The 16557-nt window shown below is 44.7% G+C and overlaps 1 protein-coding gene across 6 annotated transcripts in view; it reads left to right on the top strand.

Annotated features, from left to right (window-relative positions):
- The first annotated feature begins 3052 nt into the window (after positions 1 to 3052).
- Positions 3053 to 16557, top strand: part of SLC16A9 (solute carrier family 16 member 9) — a 48439-nt gene continuing 34934 nt past the window's right edge. For 5 of the 6 annotated variants that reach the window (XM_027596928.2, XM_027596927.2, XM_027596926.2 and 2 more), the window contains exon 1: positions 3129 to 3260. The gene's annotated coding sequence lies outside the window, so the exon portion shown is untranslated. Of the gene's footprint in view, positions 4122 to 16557 lie in introns of all 6 variants that reach the window. The other variant, XM_027596925.2, reaches the window with a different exon arrangement.

Below are 16557 nucleotides of genomic sequence, written 5' to 3'. Positions count from 1 at the left end.
AGGAAAGTCTGCTCAGCTGGGCAGGCACTGGACGGGTGACTCAGGTCTGTGCAAATGTCCCACCCTCCCCTGGCCAACTTTTGCCTTCATCTGCCCTCCATGTTTCTGGCTTCCTGGCTGGCGTGAGGTCTGCAGAGCAATTTTAGGTTAATTTCTCTGTCTTTTCTCTAAAAGATTGAATCAGCAAAGGTCTAAGGGGGCGTGGGCCTTAGCATATCTCACAAATCACAAACTTCTTAATAAATGCTCCAAACAATAAAAATAATCCAAGGCAAAGGACTTCTTCGTCCCGGGCATCACTTCTGTACCAGGTTTTCTTTAAATGCACATTCAGCGTTCTTTCTTCCCAAGGGAGTTTTATTAAATACAGCTTATTTGATGACCTGTCTTTTTCTCTCACTCTGTCTTGCAAGTACATACGCTTTTGGGCCCAAGAGAGGCCCAAAGGGCAAGGGCTGCACAGAGCTGTAAAGCCAGTAATACTGAAACTTATCTGACCCTCACCTCGTTCGCAAATCTTGCATCTTCCAGTCACTGGGGATCAAAATTCCAGATGGTAGGGACATGGTTTCTGTCCTGTCTCCGCCAACCTGCTCTCCAGCCCCTCTGCACTGTGGGGGGCAGGGGGAGAGGGTATGTGATCAGAACATCCCTAGCTTCTCTGGGTTAAATTCCACTCGTGGGTAAAGTGTCAGTGTTGGACTAGATTTCTGAGTTCTCTTGCACGTCTGATTGCTCTGCTGAGGTGTGACTGAACAATGAACCTTCACAGCGGGTAGGGGCAATTCTCACATTCTAGCAATGGCAGCAATTCCCTGAGGCAGCGGCCACTGCTCCCAGAGCCACCTTCCACACTCTGTAAGTCCTCTGGGCTGCCTCTGCCCACTCCATTCATTGCAGTATGAGTCTGGACCCCCAGTCCTTTGAGTTTTTGACCCCTGGGTTCCAGTCTTACGCTAACGTTGGAACCATGCTCCCATGTGTAAGAATGAGCTCATTTTCATTTCTTAGTGGATCGGTGTGGACTGGCCTGAGCAGACATGGGAGTGCTGGTCATAAATTCTCTGTAAAAGAAATCTGGGAGGGGCACCTGGCTGGTTAAGTGACCGACTCTTGGTCATGATCTCAGGGTCCTGGGATCGAGCCCTGCTTCAGGCTCCGTGCTCAGCACAGGGTCTGCTTGGAATTCTCTCCCTCGCCCTCTGCCCCTCCTGCTGGTGCTCTCTCTGTAAAAATAAATAATTAAATCTTAAAAAAAAATCTGGGAAAACTTGGTGGAGATGAGAACAGGGACAAGGCACCTTCAGAAACCAATTGGGGAACACAAATATTTTTCAAGGAGGGTTTCCTTGTCCTCAAAATATAATTTTATATACATGGATTTGTTCAATCAACTAACGATCAAGATAATACTTGCTTTGGTGGTTAGAGGGTATTTGAATCAAAGAAAAAACTTTCTAAAATATCTTTTATCAAAATATATGGAGAAAAGTACACACGCTATCAGTGGGCAGGTCAATGCATTCTTATAAAGTGAACACATTGAGTAACCACAAACCAGCTCAAAAATAGCACGGAGTGATAAGCCCTTATTCTATGCTCTCTCCTTCTCAGAAATACATTTTTGATGGTGTTGACAGCATCACCTCTCTCTGTTCCCTTCCAGAACCATTCCTGGGACCACCTCCCTCTCATTCTCACTGTTACTTCATTCCCCGCCCCCAATCTTTCTCCTTCTTAGGACAAAACAAAATACGTAATATGGACTAGCACTGGCCATTCTCTTCCCCATAACCGGAAAGTCAGTAAATTGGGTGGAAAGGAATGGTGTGGGGCAAAAGGGATGAACCACTGCTTTCATAGCTGTATGAAAACTTGGTATGTATGGTCAGGGTCCTCAGGATTTTTGGAGCTCTCATTTTAGGTAGACTGCACCATGCAGCCAAGATGAGAAAACAGAGGCTCAGGAAGGTGAGGCAGCTTAATCTGGATTTCAGAAAACAAACCTTTGCAAAGTGTGGAGTCTTTGTCTAGGTCAGAACCAGAGGCTTCAGGCTATAAAGGGAATTCTCAGCCCCATAATGGGTAGTGGCCCCAGGCCTCTTTGAGAAGCTGGTAGAAGGTATGGTGTCCCTTCCCAGAAATATGTATACACAGAAAATGCATATCACTTTACGGGGTCCCCTCACCCAGGGACCCCCTGGATTCCTAGGAACTGTCCCCAGTCTGCTGCAATGACTCTCTGTGGGGATAGAGCACACATGCCCATTATCTTCCAGCCAAAGATCGGAGTGTACTGTCAGTGCGGTGCACCTGCCCAATGGCCTGAACTCGTACTTGGATGCCCCCTCTCTCCCAGCACGCTGTGTGCACTGCGGGTCGCCCTCCTTTCCCATGGAGCTGTCACAAAGGACAGCCCTTGGCACCCTCACTCCTCACTGCCCAGGAGCATCGGCTCCACAAAGTTCTGGTGCCCGGTTCTCTGGGATCACTGCCAGCTGGGTATACAGCTCCGGCCAGGAGGGCGCCCGGCGGCCCCAGGAGCCTGGGAGACCCGGGGCCACTCGCCCTCATCCCTAGACCCTGGCTTCCCCCGAATGCACTGGGTCTTCGGCGAGCCGCTGCGGGCACGCGGAGGGCGGCGGGGACGCAGAGGCGCTGGGGGACGCGCGAGTGTGCGCACCGACAGGGCGCGTGGCCGGCGGTGCCCGGCTCTCCCGAGGCCTTGGTGGCCCCGGACCGGGCGGGGGCCGCGGTCCCGGCGGTGCCCTCCCTCCGCCTGGCCGGCCCGAGCCGGGCCGGAGCCGCGAGAGCTGGAGCAGCGCCCCTACCGCCCGCTTTTCCGCCTCCATCTCCTCCGCCTCCTCCTCCTTCCCCCAACCACCCGCGCAGTCACAACCGGTTCAGACTGGCCAGGGTGCCCCGCAAAGGAGAGGGACAGGGGGGCAAACCGCGGGGAAGAACTTGCCGGGAAGGAGGAGACGGAGGAAGAGAAGGTGGAGCCCAGAGGAGGGGGCCGGCTTCCTCCCTCCCTGCACGCGGCCGCCGCCGCCGCCGCGGGGCTCGGCGGGGGCAAAGGGCGGCGGCTCCCGGGGCCGCGCGTAGCGGGACCGATTGCCCAATACTCTCGCAGGGGCCTGGGCCCCCGGATAAATACCGCCCGGCCAGCCCGGAGCAGCAGGGGAGAGCGGCGGCCGCGGTCCTCACCGCACCACCCGCCCGGCTCGCCCGGGGCTCTGCGCCCCGAGGCCGCTACCCAGGTAAAGGGCCGGAGCTCGCGGGAGGGTGCTCGGCGGCCGCCCGCGCTGCCTCGCCTCCCAGAGGCGAGAAGTAACTCCTCTGGCTCGGGGCAGCAGGAGGCGGCGGCGGCGACGCTGTCACCCGCGGCCAAGCACTTTGGAACATGGTTTGGGGTGTGTGCCGGGGCTGAGTGGCCTCGGTACGCCCGGCCCTTGATACCCGCCCCTGCGGATGGGGTGCTTCTCCGCGGTGGGCAAGTTTCCCCAGCAATCTGAGGGCCGCATTTTGCACGGAGGTGGAAGACAGAGACAGAGATAGAAAAGACCGCCAGAAAGGGGTCCTGGAGGAAGGACGGTGCCTACGGACCGGGCTCAGGGCGGAGGTCTGTCCCGGAACTGCCGAGACAGCTGCTCGTGGCAGAACGGGGGCTGGGGGGAATGCAACCAGGTGGCCCCCTGTTTCTCAGAGGGCAGCGAGGCCTCCAGGTACCCCGCCGGGGCGCTGGTGCACGCCGCCGCCCCCGGGTGCTCTGGGGCCGGGAGGAAGGCGGCGCGCGGGTTGGCGGAGCGTACGCCGCCGCGCCAGGTTCAGCACCACCGCGTCAGTCCGGGCGACCGCCGCGGGAGGCACGGGCACCTCGGCCGCCGGGACACCGAGCGGGAGCTTGGGAGGACTTGGTGCTTACCTCTCCATCTGTGGCTCGCCCCGGTAACCTACTCTGGCTTCAGCAGCGCCAGAGGCTTTGGAAAGAGCTGACAACTATTTAAAATGTGGTCATCAAAAACAGATCAATGTTTCTTCGGTTGCCTGTTCTAATTCAGCACAGGTCAATGCATCCGGGCTGTTTAGGCGGGATTTACGCTAAATAATATACTTATACAGTAAGTTATTTAATATAACATTTTTGGGACCAATTTCCTGGGTCACAATTAGTTTGGGTGTATTTTTTTTTAATCTCGAATTATCTGTACGGTAGTTCAGATTGCAGATGGATTCACGCCCCCCCGCCCCCCCGGATATTTAGTTGTTCCATCAAACTGTTAATTTGGTCTGTCCTGACAGTTTCTTAGATTCAGGTTTGCTTTAGCTCTGACAAACTGTTCTGGCTGGTTCAGGCAGAAGACAGGAAGCTGGGGAAGATTCCGAAGTGAAAGTATCGATATTCATTACATGATCACACCTTCTTTTAAATAATGTGTCACTAACAGGGTTAGTACCGATATCATTGCTAGAAATGTTTTTTTTTTTTAAAGGCCCAGGAAATGGAAATTACATAATAAAATAGTTCAACCTGAAAATTTGGGACAGTTCATAATTTTAGCCCCATTAAGAACATCCTTCTCTGTTGCTTCCCTTTTGTGTGTAGGCAAGTGGGGGAACAAGGATCCTTCATATCTATCGGATGAATCTAGGGAAGGACAGGTGATAAGGGGAAGTGGATCAGGAAGCTAGGAATCTCTCCCAACTTCTGGCTGTGACTCTGAAGGGACGGAGGTGAGGGTGTGTGTGGTTGAGGTCTGAAACTCTACCAAGACAAACCAGAGCATGGTGCTTTGGGTTGGATCTGGTCGTGAAACAGGAGCTAGAAGAGGACAATTAGAAAGATGTGGCCAGATTTTCAAGCTTCATTTCCTCACCCCAATCTCCTGAACCCCCAGTTTTTGTGGTCTTTTACTCAAGTGAGATATCTCTTGAATTTTATTTATAGACAACAATTGAGTATAGAAAGCCAATGGGAAGGTGCAAAAAAGCACAATGTCTTGTTTGTGTTAAGTATAGCTTTTCAAGAAAGTTTCACCTAATGACTTAAGTTTTAGTTAAAGATTGCAAGAGTGCATATATTTTGAGCTAGGTGGCCTTTTATTTGGGAGGTTCTTTGCAGATACCAAAGTATTCCCTGTAGATAATGATATTGAACTAGAACTTAGCAACCAAGTTCAAGCAAAGAACACATGGTCCCTGCCTTCGAAGAGTTTAGTCTAGTGGGAAAAATGGGTATGTTTACAAATATACAATACAAGATAGTATAAATGGAGTCATATGGCAGTAACATCATTAGTGTGCTATTGAATGGCAGAGAAAAGGGAAGCTTCATTCAAGGTTAAGAATTAAAAAAAGTTACATAGCAGGTGTAGCATTTGAGCTGGTATTTGAAGAAGGAAGATGATTTCCTCCATTGAACGGAGCCTTGCTGGAACAAGCAAATAGCACAGATTTCTGGAAGTCCAATGTGTCCAGAGGAAGCAGAGTAGTTTGGAGTGATTGGAGCCTGGAATTTAAGATAGATAAGGCTGGGAGGTAGGATGGGGCTAGATTGGGGAGAATATGACAAGCCATATGAAGAAATTAAAAATGTGATTGAACATCATTATTATTGTTATTACTATTTATACCAGCAATATAATTATACCATCCTTAACTGTAGTTTATACCTTGAAGTTCAGTTTTGTTTATACCCTAAAATAAATAAGTGGATAAAATCTCAATGGTATTTGCTTCCTATTAACATTACTATAAAAGAGTAATGTGTTTCAAATAGCCTTTAATGCTTTATATAATTCCGACAGTTTTTCCCCCAAATCTGCAGTCTTATGGTATACCGACTCTTGGTTTGATGAACTCTGGATAGGAAGACACCTCCACTTTCCTGGGCAATATGCAGAGTAGAGCCATTGTCTGCTCTCTGTTTCAACTGCCAATAATAATACTTATTATTAATGTTTATTAAACATGATATGTCATGTGAGTCACATACCTTATTTCATCAAGGAAGAAGGCATAATTTTGATCTTAGGCTGATAATTTTAAAAAGGTCACTCAGCTAAATAGATGATGGGACCAGGATTTGAAGCCAAGAAATGTCTCTCAAAAGCCCATCCTTTGAACTATTGTTGAACTATCAGGTAACAAGGACATAATACAGGATAACTTGTTAAAAGAAGTTAGAAATTGGGCCTGCTACCTGTAGAAGTGCTTCTCTATTTTTAAACTTGCATCCTCATTCCCATCATTCTGATTTTGTTTTTTAATTGAGTTATAACGACATACAGCATTGTATTACTTTTACATGTACCGCATAATGATTCGAAATATGTATATATTGTGAAGTGATTACCACAATAAGTTTAGTTAACATCCATCATCACACATACAGTTTGTTTTGGTGATGAGAACTTTTAAGGTCTACTCTCTCAGCAACTTTCAAATATATGATATAATATGTTACCTCTAGTCATCATATTGTACATTACTCATCATTTGATTAATTTTACTTTACAAATTCATGATGAGACATTTAAATGTTTTAACACATCTTCAAACTGTTCTATGATCTTGTGCATTTATGACACACTCAAAAGAAACTCTTCAGCACTTTGAGAAGAGATAAGATATGGATGAGAAAAACATTAGTGAATGTGACAACATTAAAAACAAAGACCAGATCTGCCAGATTCTCTGGAAGAGTGTCAATTTCAAATATTCTTCTCATTATTCCCAATAACCCTCCCAAATGTACTAGATCTTTTTGTATTTCAGCATCCCATATATGTTGCCTTGTGTCTTGAGTTTTTATTCTGAAAGTGATACAGCAAATATACTAATTTGTACGTGACATACTCAAGTGCACTCAGACAACAGATACAACCCTACATAATCATGTGGAAATTATGCAGAACATATACTAAGCAAAAGAACACACCAGTGTAGATATCCTCATCGTACAAACCATATCAGTGTAGATGTCATCATGACACAAACCATATCACTCAAAGCGTGGCCCAAGTAGTAGCTACTACTTCAGAGAAAAGCTGAAACAAGAGCCCAGTGGCATAGGGAACATGATAACAGTATGGGATGCAGGGAAATGATTATACCAACTGTATATAAGTGTCTGGCTCTCATGTTGCCTGTTCTTAACTCTGTTAAATCTAGATCTTTTCATCTTTTCTCCGGCTCTGAGTGGTTTACAAATTCGGCCATTTTCTCTTCTGAGCCTGAGAGCAGGACTGGAAATAGGTGACTGACTGTTCACTGGATTGGTCAGTGAGGGACCATGGTGCTGGCCTCTCCTCTAGCCACGCTACCTCTAGATTGGTGGTAGCAAATTCACAGGGTTCACCCAGGGGGAGACAGGCAAAGCAGATGATAGGTAGAGGGTGAAGAGAGCACAGGTGCAACTCTAAATGCAGGTCAGCCTTGGTCCTGTGTCAGGGAGATGTTAGAGAGTGGAAGCAACTGGAGAGATCACGTCCATTCAATGAGGGTGAAAGCTACTCAGTTCCAGCCAACTGTTATGTGGGAATAAGGGCCCCGTGTTGCCAGATCTTCTGATGGATTTTCAAGAGAATCCAAAAATTCAGATTTTTATGTGAAATCTTCCAGTTTTAAAACATTGGCAGTTGCCAAAAGTAAAATAAAAATAAAAATAAAATAAATAAAATAAAATAAAAATTGTGCAGGCCAACAAGATGCCTCTGGAGATCTAGGGATCAGATCTGGCCCGAGGGCGATCAATTTGCCAAATGATTCCTAAGGCTCCTTCTGGCTTCAGTCTTCCATGATCCTATACTCAATCCATGTTACCTCTAGCCTATTTCTTCCACTTTGCCAAAACAGAGCCCAGTACTCACCATATCTAAGTCATGTTTTGGAGGATAACTTAGCTTTGGAGGAGCTCTTTGCTAAGTGCTGGGCTGTGATTGATTTGTAAGGCCTTAAAGAGTCAAAGGATGTCCTTTTTTTGATGGTCATACTGTTTTCATAATTCAGAGGCTCTAGCAGTTAATTACTTGTGTTAATTATCCCTTTTGGGGATGATTAATGTGATTTAATTCCAGGGCCCAGAGCTATTTCTCCTGCTCTTTCTTCTCACCCCAGTGTGAGATAATAACCAGTTGGGAAATTGATCCTGGTTCCCCCTAGGGCAAGTTGTATTTGTAGCCTGGCTTACGGTGCTTGGACAAAGAAATCTTCATTGTCTTTACCCTGGCAAAATTTCACCGGGTAGTCTGTCTCTCTTTCTTAAACTTGGAAGTATTTGGGAATGTTCTTGAATTGCAAACTGAATTAAGGGTTTGGCTTTTGAGTTGTGTTAATACAGCAGTTTAGGGTTTTTTTTTTTTTTAATATATTTATATGGACCACAAAGTAAAAGTGAAAACAAAAAGTAATGGATTTGTGTATGATTCTAATCCTAAATTATTTTTAATAACTCTGGATCCTCTGCAGTGAAAATTCTTTAATACAATTTTTTTAAAGCTCAGTCTTAGATTTGACTGGCTAAGATGTGTTCCTCACTTTATGTCAATGAGCTGTTTTACAAACAAGACAGTCTGACTCTAACTGAAAAAGTTCAAAGCAGATGTTGACAGTGAGAAGGAAGCATTTGAGTAAACAAAACAAGAATGGCATGTTTAGAGAAACCACATATCTTCTTGAGACGGAGCTGATTTCAAGAGGAGGAACAGAAGGCTCTGGATGATAGTTCTGAGCCACAGTTTGTCCTAGTTCTGGCTCCAGAAATGTGTCACCCTCGCCCCCCTCCCCCCCGCCCCCTATTGCACTTCAGTGTGTCAAGCATGTTTAAAATTTAAAACCAAATCTGAGACAATCAGGTAACTGTCTGACTATTAAAGACATACCATTTGATGTTATATTGGTAAAAAAATTTGAATTAAAAAAACCCCACAATTTCTTTATTTTTACCCACGTATTTAGCTAGTCCTTCAGATTCAATGATGGGAAGCAGCCTCTAAGCTCCATAGAGGCAGGGACCACATGGTCTTGGTTCCACCATGCCTTCTAATTCATTTTCTTCTAAATAAATGCACGGTATCTTCTAAATGCACTTAATTCATTTTGTTGAATGAGAGATGTTTGATTAATCATTTTAATATACAGGAGAGTTAGGTAAGTAGGTTTTCTAGCATTCATTAATTTCATAAAGATTTATTGAGCTTTTACTATGGGCCCAACACAATTCTTAGTGCTCAGGATGTGGGACAGGCTTGTAAGTTATCAAATAGTAACAAATAATAACAATATATCGGGTTTATTGGGATGAATGTTGTAATAGCAAGATTGTCCAAATTGGTGTGAGATCTTAGAGGAGGAAAGACTGACTGTTGGGGAGTCAGGATGACAACAGTAGGAGGAGACATTTTAGGCTAAGTCTTAAAGGAAAAGCAGGAGTTTGTCGGTAAGCAAGTTGGAGAGAGGCACTCCGGCCCCTCTCTAGAGTAGGGATGGAGCGTGGCCCAAGTGCTGAATTGTGACAATGGCTTGGGGACCACAGGTTTTTGGGACATCCTAGAAAGGTGTAGGTTGGGGGCTGGATTGTTGCAAATCGTTAGAGGAAAACAAAAGGAATCTAGTAACTTGCTGGGTATTTAAAGATGTAAATATCTAATACATGGACAAAACATGGATTTGTAAAACTAATTTTTCATTTTCCTTTATAAGTTTTGAATAATGTTTTTCATTGATGAGGGACTGTAAGCTCCATGAGGGAAGGAAAAATCTTGGATTTTCTTATGTGCTTATACTCATGAATTAAGCAGAAAACTTGTGCTCTACTATGGACAGACTGTGGGTGGTGAGGAACCACTGAGAGATCTGAGAAGTTGGAGGCAGAAGTTGAGATGATGAGTGAAAAACCTGGTTTGGCAGCAGCCTGCCAGATGCACCGCAGCGGGGAGAGAGCAGAAGGGTCCATGAGTAGGTGGCCATGAGGGGTTTGCAAAGAAGAAGTAGAGGAAGAGTCCGCCTGCAGAGCTCGTGGTCGCAGGCCGGTCCTGGCTGACCTGGGACACAGGGGAGGAGGGGCGGGGGGATGAAGACGGGGCTTTCTGCTTGGGCAAATGAAAGCCTGGCTGTGTTGGTTTTCCAGATGAAATTCAGGAGGAGGAGGAATTATGGCTGTGTTGAGTGGGGCCTGAGCACAGCCAGGTGGGATCCTGATGGAGAAAATGATAAGAAATGGGTTGGACATGTGGGTTTGGAGTTCTGAAGAGAGGGCAGACCTGGGGACGGAGACGCGGGACTCCACCCTTTGCTGACATGCGGTCCCTCGGTGAGGCTAGAGAGCTTGTGGGGTCAGGTGGGTCCGGAAAGCCAGGGGAGCCCTGGTTTGCAGAGAAGAGATGGGGGGACACTGTCAGGAGGGTGGTGGAGTGCAAGCCTGACCTGACCCCGTGCTGAGGCGCTGGGGGCTCCGAAGCCAGAACACTTCTCTTGTGTGGACACGGGAACCAGAGAACAGTTGAGGAATTGTCAGGAGGTGAGAAAGCGGAGGCAGGGAGCATGTTCTTTCAAGTTTTTCTAAGAAAACCTGTGAAAGGTGCAACAATAGTAATGAGAACTGTAAGCACTCGCTTTCTGCCAAGCCCCGGGCCTCGTGTTTCAGAGATTCTTTCCTATAGTCCTCCTAAAAAATCCTAGGAGGATGAAGCTCTTACTATTTCCATTCTATAGATGAAGAAACTGGGAAGGTCGTGAACTTGCTGAGTCATGCCGCTAATGGCCGAGTTCAACCACAAACCCCAGAGAAATTACTCCAGGGTCCGTGTTCTAGCGCAGGGACTTGCGGTGGTTTTGACCTTGAACTTCAGTGGAATGTGTTTGTGCGCCCAGCCCTGCACACACACACGGGCACAAACACTGAGGCATGGTCTCCCAGACTGCCACTGAGCCCTCACCGCCATGTAGGAGCTTTCTTACATTTCTGATTCTTACCTATTTTGTTCTATTCTAAATTCCAATTAAAAAAAAAAATGTACTCACAATCCACAGTTGATTTCATGACCTGGGATGCATTGCAGTTTGGACAACACTGCTCTAGTCCACCACTTGGCATTGCTTCCCAAACTGTAGCTTAATACTCTTTTCTATTACATTCAACAAATATTGATTGAATGCCTATTTTATGCATAGATGCAGAAAGAACCTAAAGAATATAAGATGTGCCCTGAGCTCAGGAATTTTTTGTTAGTGAAGAGAAAGGGAAGAAGGCGAGTAAATGGCTAATTATAATGCACGCCAGAATGCAATAAGAAAAGAGAGGTGTAAGCAACGTAGCATGGAAGTATAGGGTGATTAATGCTGGTTCTAAATGTATATTGATTTGACTAGTAGTGTTTAGTGTTTTTTGTGCTATGAAAGTATTAAAAATTTTTATGAAATCAATAGAAATGTCTTTGGTAAAGACTTTTAAGAATAAAGGCCAAGGGAGATTTGAAGACCATGATATTCTGTGTATTTTTCTCAAAGGTCCCAAAGTAGTCAAAATATTATTATTATTTAGACATCAGTTTGTTCATTGTCAGCCCCTGGGTGATGTTAGCAAATTTAGTCATATTAAAGTATATCCATTAAAGGGGTGCCTGGGTGGCAATTCTTTGTTTTGGCTCAGGTCATGATCTCTGGGTCATGAGACTGAGACCCACATCAGTGTGGAGTCAGCTTGAGATTCTCTCCCTCTGCCTCTGCACCTCGACCCCTAGCTCGCATGCTCTCTCTCTCTCTCAAAGTAAATAAAATCTTTAAAAAAATAAGGTATATCCATTAAAAAAAAAAGTTTACCATCAACTTCCTGAAGTAAAAGAATGCAACCATACAGACTACTTTATGAACCTACATTAGGTGATAACTCCCCAGGTTAAATGGAATTTAAATAGAACTCCCCTTTAAATAGAATTTGACAAAAAGCCAATGGACAGTGGGGTAGAATGAGGATTATTAATACCTACCTAAGTTTTATGTAGAGTTGTATGCAAATTAAAAAGATAACTTGAGTGGTGCCTAGCTGGCTTAGTCAGTTAAGCGTCTGCCTTCAGATCAGGTCCTGATCCCAACCAAGGTCCTGGGATCAAGACCCCGGTGACGATGATGGGCTCCCTGCTCAGTGGGGAGTCTACTTCCCCCCCTGTGCACCTGCCCCCACTTGTGCTCTTGTGCTCATGCTCTCTCTCTCTCTCACTCTCCCTCTCTAATAAATAAATAAAATCTTAAAAAAAATGATAACATTTGGAAGTCCTTGGCCCTGTGTCTGATATACAGAAAGCATTAATAGAAAATTGTAATTAGAAGTTATTCCATGATATGACTAAGTAGTACATTTAAACCTTAGAAATTTTTCTTAAGTCCACTGTTTAGGGAATACCTAAGAAAGTATGGTATCATTTTTGGGATTTAAGGACATTTTGAAGTATTTTTCCGTAGCCATGATTGAAGTGGGTAAAAAAAAAATCAATTTAAATAACTAAAAGCAGCCAAGTCTTTCATTTTATGATTGCACATTAGGATGTGCAGTTATTTAAGATGGCTTATAGTGCTGTTGCCCCCTTCTTTTCCTCAACAACCACATGTTAAAATCACCTGGAGCTCTCTAACAACCTGGCTCCCCTCCAGAGATTCTGTTTTCATTGCTGGAGGGTGGGCCCAGGCATGGGTCATTCCTAAGCTCCCAAGGTGATTCTGCTGTGTAGTCAGGTTTGCAATCCCCTACAGGTCTTAATGCTTAGTGTGTAAGTACGTGCTTAGTAAGCGTGCTTAGGATGCTTTGATGATTAGAAACAAGCTCAAGTGGAGATACAACCTTAATATGGGGTTCTTCATTTGCCCCTTTGATGCACAAAGAGTTACCACCTTATCTTGAGAACTGGTTTAGAAAGGAAGACCTTAGGAGTCTTTGGAATAAGAAAGCGGTTTTTTGAACTGGGAAGAATAGAAAACTGGGGTATGAAGAATACAAAGAGGAGCTTGAGTTCATGTAGTGCTTTAAGAGCCGAAGGAGCTGACTTTAAAAGTCGCTTGTCAACTCTGATGATCAGTGCTCACCTCCACTCTACCCATAAGTACAGCAGCGGCTGGGAAAGGTGCTGGAAAGCTGTGTGGCTTCCTGAGTTGGGAAGGAAAGGAAGGAAGGAAATGAAAAGGGAGAAAGAGAACAAAAGAAAGGAGATGAAAGCAAACCTCGTTTGGACTTCAGCACCTCTTTGTTTTGTCTTTTCTTGGCTGTTGGTGACCTAAGCAGACGGTCCTTGTCCGTGTGTTCTTTCCTCGCTGAGACTTCCCTCTTCCCTTTGCTGACCTTCTCTTACTGTCAGGAAATTATCCGAGATGCGGAAAATGTTATTTCCAGATCCTTTTTTTTTTTTTCCTGGAGGGAGGAATCTGGTAGTGGAGTGAGTGTGCGTGCGTGCGTGTGTGCGTGCGCGCGCCCTGTTGTGACAGGGAAGGGGGGGCGTGGTTCTGGCCGGCGGTATTTGTAGTGATAGTACTTTCAGATTTTGAGAGGATCTCTGCCAAGATAAAAAATATTTTTATGACAAACAATTATGTTTAAAAGGACAAGAAATAATAATTTACATTGAAAGTACGATGTACAGGCCCTGTGCTAAGTGTTTTACATAAACTAACTCATTTCATCATCACGATAGTCTGATGAAGTAAGTACTGTCATTTCCCCCCCCCCTTATGGATGGAGAAAGTGAGGCACAGAGATATTGCAGTAACTTGCTGAAAGTCACACTCTTGGCTAGTATCAGAGATGGGATATGCACCCAGGTTGTCTAGGACCCAAGCCCACACTCTTATTCCTTATGCTAAATTTTCTAGAATATATGTCTTCCTGTATTTATAGATATAAATATCTGTGTATGTACTTGTCTGAAGCTATAGCTACTGACATAACAGAAAAGTGGGAATCCTACTAACCATTCTTGGGACCACATAATACCATTACTGGAAGATCCCAGCTTCCCTCCCACTGCCTTCCTCAAACTGAAAGACTGCTTGGCTAATGTGAACCAACTAATAGGTGACTCCATCATTCTGCTGACAGCTTTATTAGAATTATCACCATCAGCCGCAGCATTATCATCATCATTAGAATCTGCTCAGTTTTACCTGCCAACCGGAGGCCTGCTCTGTTGGGGACAGCAGAGGCTGGGGACTGCAGATGCCCTCTGTTGGGGCATGTGACTTGGACCCAGAGAAGTGGGGTGACCATTTTTGCAACAACTGCCTGGAGAGCTTTGGAGTTGCTTCTCTGCAGGTTTTTCCTGGGCCGCTGTACTGCAGAAGGGTGGCATTATGGGTCATCAAATGATTCTCTAGAAGTAGTGTGCCCAGGCTTGGCCATTTGGGACAGAGGGAAAGAGACAGGAAAATTTTTCTCTCTTCTGGCTGGCAATGGTGTGTACTTGGTCTCTTTGGAGACACAAGGGTGGAACTCTGCTCATTCTCCAGCCTGGAAACCAGCCAACAGATTTTGGGGAGTTGCCACATCAAAGTGTGGGGTTAATAGCATTGCCGCTACCAGTGGGGACAGAGCCAAATGTCACAAATGAAGAGTGAGCAGGCAACCATCCATTCCTTTGTTCTCCCTCTGTGCGCTGGGGTGGCTAGAAAAATAAAAGCCACGCTCTCCTGGGAAGGTCCAATTATTCTGCTCTCTTGTTTTGTAAAGTTAGGATTCTTTGGAGAGAGATGCTTACTTGTCTGATAGCCTTCCAATTCACTAGGGCGCATTAACATGTTGGAGGTTGTTTTTTGAGTTGATACACTTTCTGACACTATTTTCTCCTATTTTCATTAAAAAAACCTTTTGCAAATCTTCAGATAAATGGATGTAATCATCTTTTAAATTTTGTATCATAGACAATAATCACCTTTTGCATTTTCTCAAATGTTTTATAGAAAATCAAGAAAATAACATCGTCATGGTCCTCACTCCTATAGGAATTTTTGCTTTTGATCAATGGAGATTTGGGGGTAAATAAGCTTTGTCCTTGACCATCTTATAAATGACGGGGTTGAGCTAAAAGAACAGCCAAGTGCTGGCTGCCGCACCGGGGTGGGTGGGCTCAGGTACGAGTTTCCACGTGTTTCAGTCTCCTCCTTCATCCCCAGCTCTTAACCTCTTCTCTCTCTCTCTCACTCGCCCGTATCCCTTCTCCACTGGGAAAGAAGATGTGACGGTTGGTCAGAGGTTGTTCTCTCCTATAGGACGGTGATTCTCAACCCTGGCTGCACATTAGACTGACAGAGAGGGTTGGACCCTACCCCAGATCAGGGTGGGGTGGGCTGTCCATCACAGATATTTTAAGCTCCCCAGATGTTTCCCATCAAGAACCACTGGGGCTGGGCAACCGTTTTCAGAATGTGTCTGTGGGTGACCTCCGTCAGAATCACAGGGTGATTTTTTTTAAAAATGCTATTTCTGAGGTTCTAACACACTAAAAATGCTTAGGCCTTGAACCTGCAATAAAAGGAAACAATCTGGTGGTAAACATGATTTTTAAATTATTCCAAGTTGGAATCTGGCAATATCCAGATCTTGGTTTAAATTTTCTAAGTATCAAGAGATAACTAAAGATTAAAAAGTCTTAGAAACCCTAGATTTAAATATGATTCAGTAACTAGTTGCTATAAAACTCTCTCGCATGAGTAACTAGTAACTACTCTTTAAGAAGGCTATCAAGTGACCAGGAATTCTTTATGGTTTTTAAAGTAATAGCTAACATTTATTAAAACTTTTTACCGTGTGCTAGGCACTGAGCTTTGCACTTGAAATTCCCTGTTAGTCCCATTTTAAGACTAGAAAAGTATGGCTCAAAGACATTAAGTAATTGGCTCAAAAACACATGGTAAGTAGCATAGACTAGATTGGAAGCCAAATACATATATGTAATAACAAAGGTCCTAAAATTCTGGAACCACGTGCTAGAAAAATTTCCCTCTTCCTCTCTACCCCATCTTTATGGTACAATTGAGAGGAATAAAGAGAAGCTATTAAGCAATTGAAAATGTTAACACACTTATCATTTTCTTTACGTCTTTCTTGTGTGTATACATAAAACATCCAAACACCACTAATGTACTTTGGAAACCCTGAACTTATGTTTCATTTTCATTGCTTAGATTCTTCTTTTATGATGTGTGGTCATTCCTGCACCTGAACAGAAAGCAGCTTTGCCTTCTGTTACTCCTTTGTTCGAGGAGCTACACGTCAAAATAAGATTTTATTCAGGAGTTGTGCAAGCTGTACCATAATCTACTTTAAAAAGATTTTAAAATAATTTGAAAACATTTTCATTACCCCAAAAAAGAAACCATGTGCCTAACCTTGATGGGCCGGTGTTTCATCTTGGCCTGTGGTTTAGAGCCTTTCATTTAACAAGGGTAGCATCAATGTAACTGAGGAAGGTCACGAAGCCCAGGATGACTTAGACTTTTGATACAGCTGATGGATGACCAGGTCAAGACAAAACCAGCCTGGAATCAACCATTTTCCCCACAAGGACATGGTCACAT

Source organism: Zalophus californianus, chromosome 15, assembly GCF_009762305.2.
Source record: "Zalophus californianus isolate mZalCal1 chromosome 15, mZalCal1.pri.v2, whole genome shotgun sequence".
Lineage (NCBI taxonomy): Eukaryota > Metazoa > Chordata > Mammalia > Carnivora > Otariidae > Zalophus > Zalophus californianus.
This window is presented reverse-complemented; position numbering and strand designations above follow the sequence as displayed.